This window comes from Anomaloglossus baeobatrachus, chromosome 11 (assembly GCF_048569485.1).
Source record: "Anomaloglossus baeobatrachus isolate aAnoBae1 chromosome 11, aAnoBae1.hap1, whole genome shotgun sequence".
Lineage (NCBI taxonomy): Eukaryota > Metazoa > Chordata > Amphibia > Anura > Aromobatidae > Anomaloglossus > Anomaloglossus baeobatrachus.
In genome coordinates, this window is record NC_134363.1 from 14,247,041 (window position 1) to 14,255,132 (window position 8,092).

Sequence of the window (8,092 nt, forward strand, 5' to 3'; positions counted from 1 at the left end):
GCAACTACTCCTGAGTGCAATAATTCAGAAGCCCACTAGACGTTGCACACACAGCGTAGGGATAGTCAAATTGAAAGTTTCAATGCCAGGATGTCATGACTATACCAGGGAGGAAACAAGCCGAAGTCAAGACACAGAGCCGAAGTTGGATGCCGGGAGAAGAAGTGAACACAGGGGGTGGGTGGAGGACAGAGAGCAGAACCGGAATCTGGAGGACACGGAGGTACAGAGGGAAGGTCGGGCAGATCAGACAGAGGACAGAACAGGCAGGAAGGACTGAGGTCAGGTAGGACAAGAGGGACGGAGGTCAGGCAGGCCACGAGGGATAGAGGTCAGTTTGGGCAGAATGGTCAGAGGTTAGGACAAAGGGTACCAGGTATCAGGACACGAAACAGAGTCCTTCTCACAAGAGAAGAGCATGTAACCACACCATAAATATCACTAGCGGCATCCCGGAGGCAGCAGCACCAAGACATGGCAGCGTGACCACCAAAACAAGGCCGGAGTAAACAGTCCCCTCACAGAGGTAGGATACATGCACCAGCTCAGGAACGGCAGAGCTGTGCATGAAAGATGACAGTGTGACAGTCACTTTTTTACTACTTAGTGGATTGTACAGCATTTTAGAGAATAATGGTATATGCTCAGCCTTTACGAAAGATACCCAATCATTATTATTTCTCATATAAAGGGGTTCACTCTCCATGTAACTAAGCTTGAAAGTGCTCTGTACCATCATCACATGGAACTGCAAATATGGATATTAACCATACATGTCTTTCACTAACCTCTAGATCAATGTCTTGAGTAGCAATTAAAGATGAGCAAACCTTTGGAGGTTTGGTTCACTGGCATTAAATGAGCCAAACCTCCACATCTCCGAAACTTTCCCGATGAGGTTCGGAAACAGTGATTGGCACTCAGAGTCTCTGCCCACATACAGCCAGCCATAAGCTGATCATTTATGGGGGAAGGTGGGCAGGAATTTTAAATTTTTTGGAGGGTTGCACTGTAAGTGATCCCGCTGTTGTTACCCCCAGTGTGCACCATTGAAACACTGCAAGTGGCTCAAACAGGGCTGACCACCAAGCATACCACTTGTGCCCTAGTTGTACACTTTACAGCTAGATTTGCATCAAGCACATTCAAAAATACGCCATTCTTAACCGTCCCCAGGATGACACCGGGGTAGGTAGCAAAGTCTTTGCTGAACCATGACTTGTTCATCTTGGCTCCTTTTAAAAACAATGTAAGCAAGGGTTACTCCAAGTGGAGTCTCCCTTTTATCAAAAAATTGGGCCACACAGACACCACATCAGTGGCAGCACTTGTGCCCTAGTTGCAAAAAGGATGCTTTGATTTGCATCAAGCACATTCAAAAATTCGCCATAATTAACTGTCCCCAGGATGACACCGGGGTAGGCAGCAAAGTCTTTCCTGATCCCAGCTCTGTTCATCTTGGATCATTTTTAAAAAACACAGCAAGCAAGTTTTACTCCAAGCGGAGTCTCCCTTTTTTTTCCAAAAATTGTGCCCCACACACACCCACCCATTCAGTGGCAGCACTTGTGCCCTAGTTGTACACTTCACAGCTAGATTTGCATCAAGCACATTCAAAAATACGCCATTCTTAACCGTCCCCAGGATGACACCGGGGTAGGTAGCAAAGTCTTTGCTGAACCATGACTTGTTCATCTTGGCTCCTTTTAAAAACAATGTAAGCAAGGGTTACTCCAAGCAGAGTCTCCCTTTTTTCCAAAAATTGGGCCCTACACACACCCACCCATCAGTGGCAGCAGTTGTGCCCTAGTTGTACACTTCACAGCTAGATTTGCATCAAGCACATTCCAAATCCACAAGCATTTACTCTCCCCAGGATGACACAGGGGTAGTAAATTCCTTGTGGATCCATGACTTGTTCATTTTGATGAACGTTAGTCTGTCCACATTGTCACTGGACAGACGCGTGCGCTTATCTGTCAGCACACACCCAGCAGCACTGAAGACACGTTCAGAGACAACGCTGGCAGCTGGACACGACAAAATCTCCAAGGCGTAAGTGGAGAGCTCTGGCCATTTTTCAAGATTTGAAGCCCAAAATGAGCAAGGCTCCATTTGCAAAGTCATGGCATCGATGTTCATTTGCAGATACTCCTGTATCATCCTCTCCAGCCGTTGACTATGTGTTAGACTTCTTGTTTCTGTTGGCCTTGCAAAGGAGGGTCTAAAAAAATTATGAAAAGATTCCATAAAATTGCTGTTACCAGCACCAGATACGGTGCTACTGGTACGGGTAGACTGTTGAAGATGACGAGGCCGTCCCATGTTTGTCAAGTTACAACTGGGAGAATCACTCCCTGCACCTGCACGGTTGTTTGGTGGAAAAGCCGAGCTAAGATCGAGTAACAGCTTCTGCTGATACTCCTGCATACGTGCGTCCCTTTCTATGGCTGGAATTATGTCACAAAATTTGGACTTGTACCGGGGATCTAATAGTGTGGCAAGCCAGTAGTCATCCTCACTTCTAATTTTGACAATACGAGGGTCATGTTGGAGGTAGTGCAGCAAGAAGACACTCATGTGTCTTGCGCAGCCATGCGGACCAAGTCCACGCTGTGTTTGTGGCATAGAGGTGCTAACCGTTCTTTCTTCCTCTGACATCTCCCCCCAACCTCTTTCAACTGAAATTTGACCAAGGTCTCCCTCATCCGCTGAGTCTTCCATGTCCATGGACAGTTCATCCTCCATTTCTTCATGTTCTCCTGCACCTTCTTCAACATTTCGCCTGCTACCATGCGCCCTTGTTGATCCCTGTCCCCCATGGTCCCATGCCTGCCGCGTTGGTGATGATGAACGTCTGGACCTTGGTGATGTTGTTGTGTCTTGCGCATATGAATCCTCCTGTAGTTCCTCCCCTTCCTGTTGTCCCACCCCCTGACTCCGAATAGTGTTTAGCGTGTGCTCCAGCATGTAAATGACTGGAATTGTCATGCTGATAATTAGAGTTGAGCGCGGTTCGTGGTTCGTGGTTCTCCAGTTCGCGGCTCGAGTGATTTTGGGGCATGTTCTAGATCGAACTAGAACTCGAGCTTTTTGCAAAAGCTCGGTAGTTCTAGAAACGTTCGAGAACGGTTCTAGCAGCCAAAAAACAGCTAAATCATAGCTTGGTTTCTGCTGTAATAGTGTAAGTCACTCTGTGAATCAAACTATTATCACATTTTAGTGTATAGTGTGCGTGAACAGCGCCTTCAGATCACTGCTGTTTCTATAATGGCGATCGCCATTTTTTTTTTTTTTTTTTCTTGTCTTCCTTCCCTAAGCGCGCGCGTCTTGTGGGGCTGGCCAGCATGTCAGCCAATCCCAGACACACACACAGCTAAGTGGACTTTGAGCCAGAGAAGCAACGGCATGTGTGATAGGATCTGCATGTCACATGTCCCTGCATTATAAAACCGGACATTTTCTTCACGGACGCCATTATCTGCCTTCTGCGTCTTTGGTGTCAGACATCACTGTCGCAGCTCCGTCTTCCTGAGTCCTATAGCCGATACAGCTGTATGCGCTGCATACACAGCGTTAGACAGCTTAGGGAGAGCACTTTATAGCAGTCCTTTTAAGGGCTCCAACCGGCAGGGTCAGAGAGCCATAGGTGACAGGTCCTGCAAACAGCAACAGCGTCTGTGTAGCCCAGGTCAGGGATTTCCTACCTGCATTTCACCATTAGGAGGGAATAGAAAGGCAGGCTTCCATTCCTCTACCCAGAGCACCACAATCCTGCCACTGTACCCTCTTGTCCTCTGCACACTCCAACTGATAACTAAGCCATTATACTAGCAAACACTCAGTGTACCTAGTGGCATCCTATACGTGGCTATTGGACTTTGCTATAGTCCCACTAGTGCAAAGACATTTGCAGAGCGCGTCTGCCTGCATTGCACACTACAACTCATTCTAACCAAGCCATTATACTAGCAAACACTCAGTGTACCTAGTGGCATCCTATACGTGGCTATTGGACTTTGCTATAGTCCCACTAGTGCAAAGACATTTGCAGAGCGCGTCTGCCTGCATTGCACACTACAACTCATTCTAACCAAGCCATTATACTAGCAAACACTCAGTGTACCTAGTGGCATCCTATACGTGGCTATTGGACTTTGCTATAGTCCCACTAGTGCAAAGACATTTGCAGAGCGCGTCTGCCTGCATTGCACACTCCAACTCATTAAAACCAAGCCATTATACTAGCAAACACTCAGTGTACCTAGTGGCATCCTATACGTGGCTATTGGACTTTGCTATAGTCCCACTAGTGCAAAGACATTTGCATAGCGCGTCTGCCGGCATTGCACACTCAAACTCATTTTAACTAAGCCATTATACTAGCAAACACTCAGTGTACCTAGTGGCATCCTATACGTGGCTATTGGACTTTGCTATAGTCCCACTAGTGCAAAGACATTAGCAGAGCACATCTGCCTGCATTGCACACTACAACTCATTCTAACCAAGCCATTATACTAGCAAACACTCAGTGTACCTAGTGGCATCCTATACGTGGCTATTGGACTTTGCTATAGTCCCACTAGTGCAAAGACATTTGCATAGCGCGTCTGCCTGCATTGCACACTCAAACTCATTTTAACTAAGCCATTATACTAGCAAACACTCAGTGTACCTAGTGGCATCCTATACGTGGCTATTGGACTTTGCTATAGTCCCACTAGTGCAAAGACATTAGCAGAGCACATCTGCCTGCATTGCACACTACAACTCATTCTAACCAAGCCATTATACTAGCAAACACTCAGTGTACCTAGTGGCATCCTATACGTGGCTATTGGACTTTGCTATAGTCCCACTAGTGCAAAGACATTTGCAGAGCGCGTCTGCCTGCATTGCACACTCCAACTCATTAAAACCAAGCCATTATACTAGCAAACACTCAGTGTACCTAGTGGCATCCTATACGTGGCTATTGGACTTTGCTATAGTCCCACTAGTGCAAAGACATTTGCATAGCGCGTCTGCCTGCATTGCACACTCAAACTCATTTTAACTAAGCCATTATACTAGCAAACACTCAGTGTACCTAGTGGCATCCTATACGTGGCTATTGGACTTTGCTATAGTCCCACTAGTGCAAAGATATTAGCAGAGCACATCTGCCTGCATTGCACACTCCAACTTTTTTAAACTAAGCAATTTTACTAGCAAACACTCAGTGTACCTAGTGGCATCCTAAACGTGGCTATTGGACTTTGCTATAGTCCCACTAGTGCAAAGACATTTGCAGAGCACGTCTGCCTGCATTGCACACTACAACTCATTGTTACTAAGCCATTATACTAGCAAACACTCAGTGTACCTAGTTGTATCCTAAACGTGGCTATTGTACTTTTGTCTATTCACAGTATTGGAACGATATTTGCAGCACGTCTGCCTGCATTGCACACTCTAACTTTTTTAAACTCAGCCATTTATAGTAGCAAACACTCAGTGTACCTAGTTGTATCCTAAACGTGGCTATTGTACTTTTGTCAATTCACAGTATTGGAACGTTATTTGCAGCACGTCTGCCTGCATTGCACACTCAAACTTTTTTAAACTCAGCCATTTATAGTAGCAAACACTCAGTGTACCTAGTTGTATCCTAAACGTGGCTATTGTACTTTTGTCTATTCACAGTATTGGAACGATATTTGCAGCACGTCTGCCTGCATTGCACACTCTAACTTTTTTAAACTCAGCCATTATACTAGCAAACACTCAGTGTACCTAGTGGCATCCTAAACGTGGCTATTGGACTTTGCTATAGTCCCACTAGTGCAAAGACATTAGCAGAGCACATCTGCCTGCATTGCACACTACAACTCATTGTAACCAAGCCATTATACTAGCAAACACTCAGTGTACCTAGTGGCATCCTATACGTGGCTATTGGACTTTGCTATAGTCCCACTAGTGCAAAGACATTTGCATAGCGCGTCTGCCTGCATTGCACACTCAAACTCATTTTAACTAAGCCATTATACTAGCAAACACTCAGTGTACCTAGTGGCATCCTATACGTGGCTATTGGACTTTGCTATAGTCCCACTAGTGCAAAGACATTAGCAGAGCACATCTGCCTGCATTGCACACTACAACTCATTGTAACCAAGCCATTATACTAGCAAACACTCAGTGTACCTAGTGGCATCCTATACGTGGCTATTGGACTTTGCTATAGTCCCACTAGTGCAAAGACATTTGCAGAGCGCGTCTGCCTGCATTGCACACTCCAACTCATTAAAACCAAGCCATTATACTAGCAAACACTCAGTGTACCTAGTGGCATCCTATACGTGGCTATTGGACTTTGCTATAGTCCCACTAGTGCAAAGACATTTGCATAGCGCGTCTGCCTGCATTGCACACTCAAACTCATTTTAACTAAGCCATTATACTAGCAAACACTCAGTGTACCTAGTGGCATCCTATACGTGGCTATTGGACTTTGCTATAGTCCCACTAGTGCAAAGATATTAGCAGAGCACATCTGCCTGCATTGCACACTCCAACTTTTTTAAACTAAGCAATTTTACTAGCAAACACTCAGTGTACCTAGTGGCATCCTAAACGTGGCTATTGGACTTTGCTATAGTCCCACTAGTGCAAAGACATTTGCAGAGCACGTCTGCCTGCATTGCACACTACAACTCATTGTTACTAAGCCATTATACTAGCAAACACTCAGTGTACCTAGTTGTATCCTAAACGTGGCTATTGTACTTTTGTCTATTCACAGTATTGGAACGATATTTGCAGCACGTCTGCCTGCATTGCACACTCTAACTTTTTTAAACTCAGCCATTTATAGTAGCAAACACTCAGTGTACCTAGTTGTATCCTAAACGTGGCTATTGTACTTTTGTCTATTCACAGTATTGGAACGATATTTGCAGCACGTCTGCCTGCATTGCACACTCTAACTTTTTTAAACTCAGCCATTATACTAGCAAACACTCAGTGTACCTAGTTGTATCCTAAACGTGGCTATTTTACTTTTGTCTATTCACAGTATTGGAACGATATTTGCAGCACGTCTGCCTGCATTGCACACTCTAACTTTTTTAAACTCAGCCATTATACTAGCAAACACTCACTGTACCTAGTTGTATCCTAAACGTGGCTATTGTACTTTTGTCAATTCACAGTATTGGAATGTTATTTGCAGCACGTCTGCCTGCATTGCACACTCAAACTTTTTTAAACTCAGCCATTATACTAGCAAACACTCACTGTACCTAGTTGTATCCTAAACGTGGCTATTGTACTTTTGTCAATTCACAGTATTGGAACGTTATTTGCAGCACGTCTGCCTGCATTGCACACTCAAACTTTTTTAAACTCAGCCATTATACTAGCAAACACTCACTGTACCTAGTTGTATCCTAAACGTGGCTATTGTACTTTTGTCAATTCACAGTATTGGAACGTTATTTGCAGCACGTCTGCCTGCATTGCACACTCAAACTTTTTTAAACTCAGCCATTATACTAGCAAACACTCACTGTACCTAGTTGTATCCTAAACGTGGCTATTGTACTTTTGTCTATTCACACTACTGCAAATCTATGTGCAGCACCTCTGCATGACAACCTCGTGCTCTGTTTTTAATAAGCTATAATGATAGCACAAAATACTGCCATTTTGTGGCATCATAGAACTGGCTGTTGTATTCCATTAGTGCCCCACTGGTGACAAGCTATTTCTAGCACCTCTACATCACACCCTCATGCACATTTAGCTACGCTAATGTTATAGCAAACTCATGGAATTCATTGCTGCATTTCATAATTCGGAGGGATAGAAAGTCAGGCTTCCTTTAGCTTTTCCTTCTGTTCATAGACAGCATCTCCAAGACAAATTTCCCCTCCACGTCTAAGTGTGGAGAGGCAGCTAGTGCGCATGCGTGTGCCGATGTACCCCAGCTGCAGCATAATTACAGTGTTTCGCCTAGTGAGTATGCTCAGCCTGACTGTGCCATTCCTGACGCTAAGTCTTCATTTCGGGATACAGCGCATGCTCCCACACTAAGTGTGAAAAG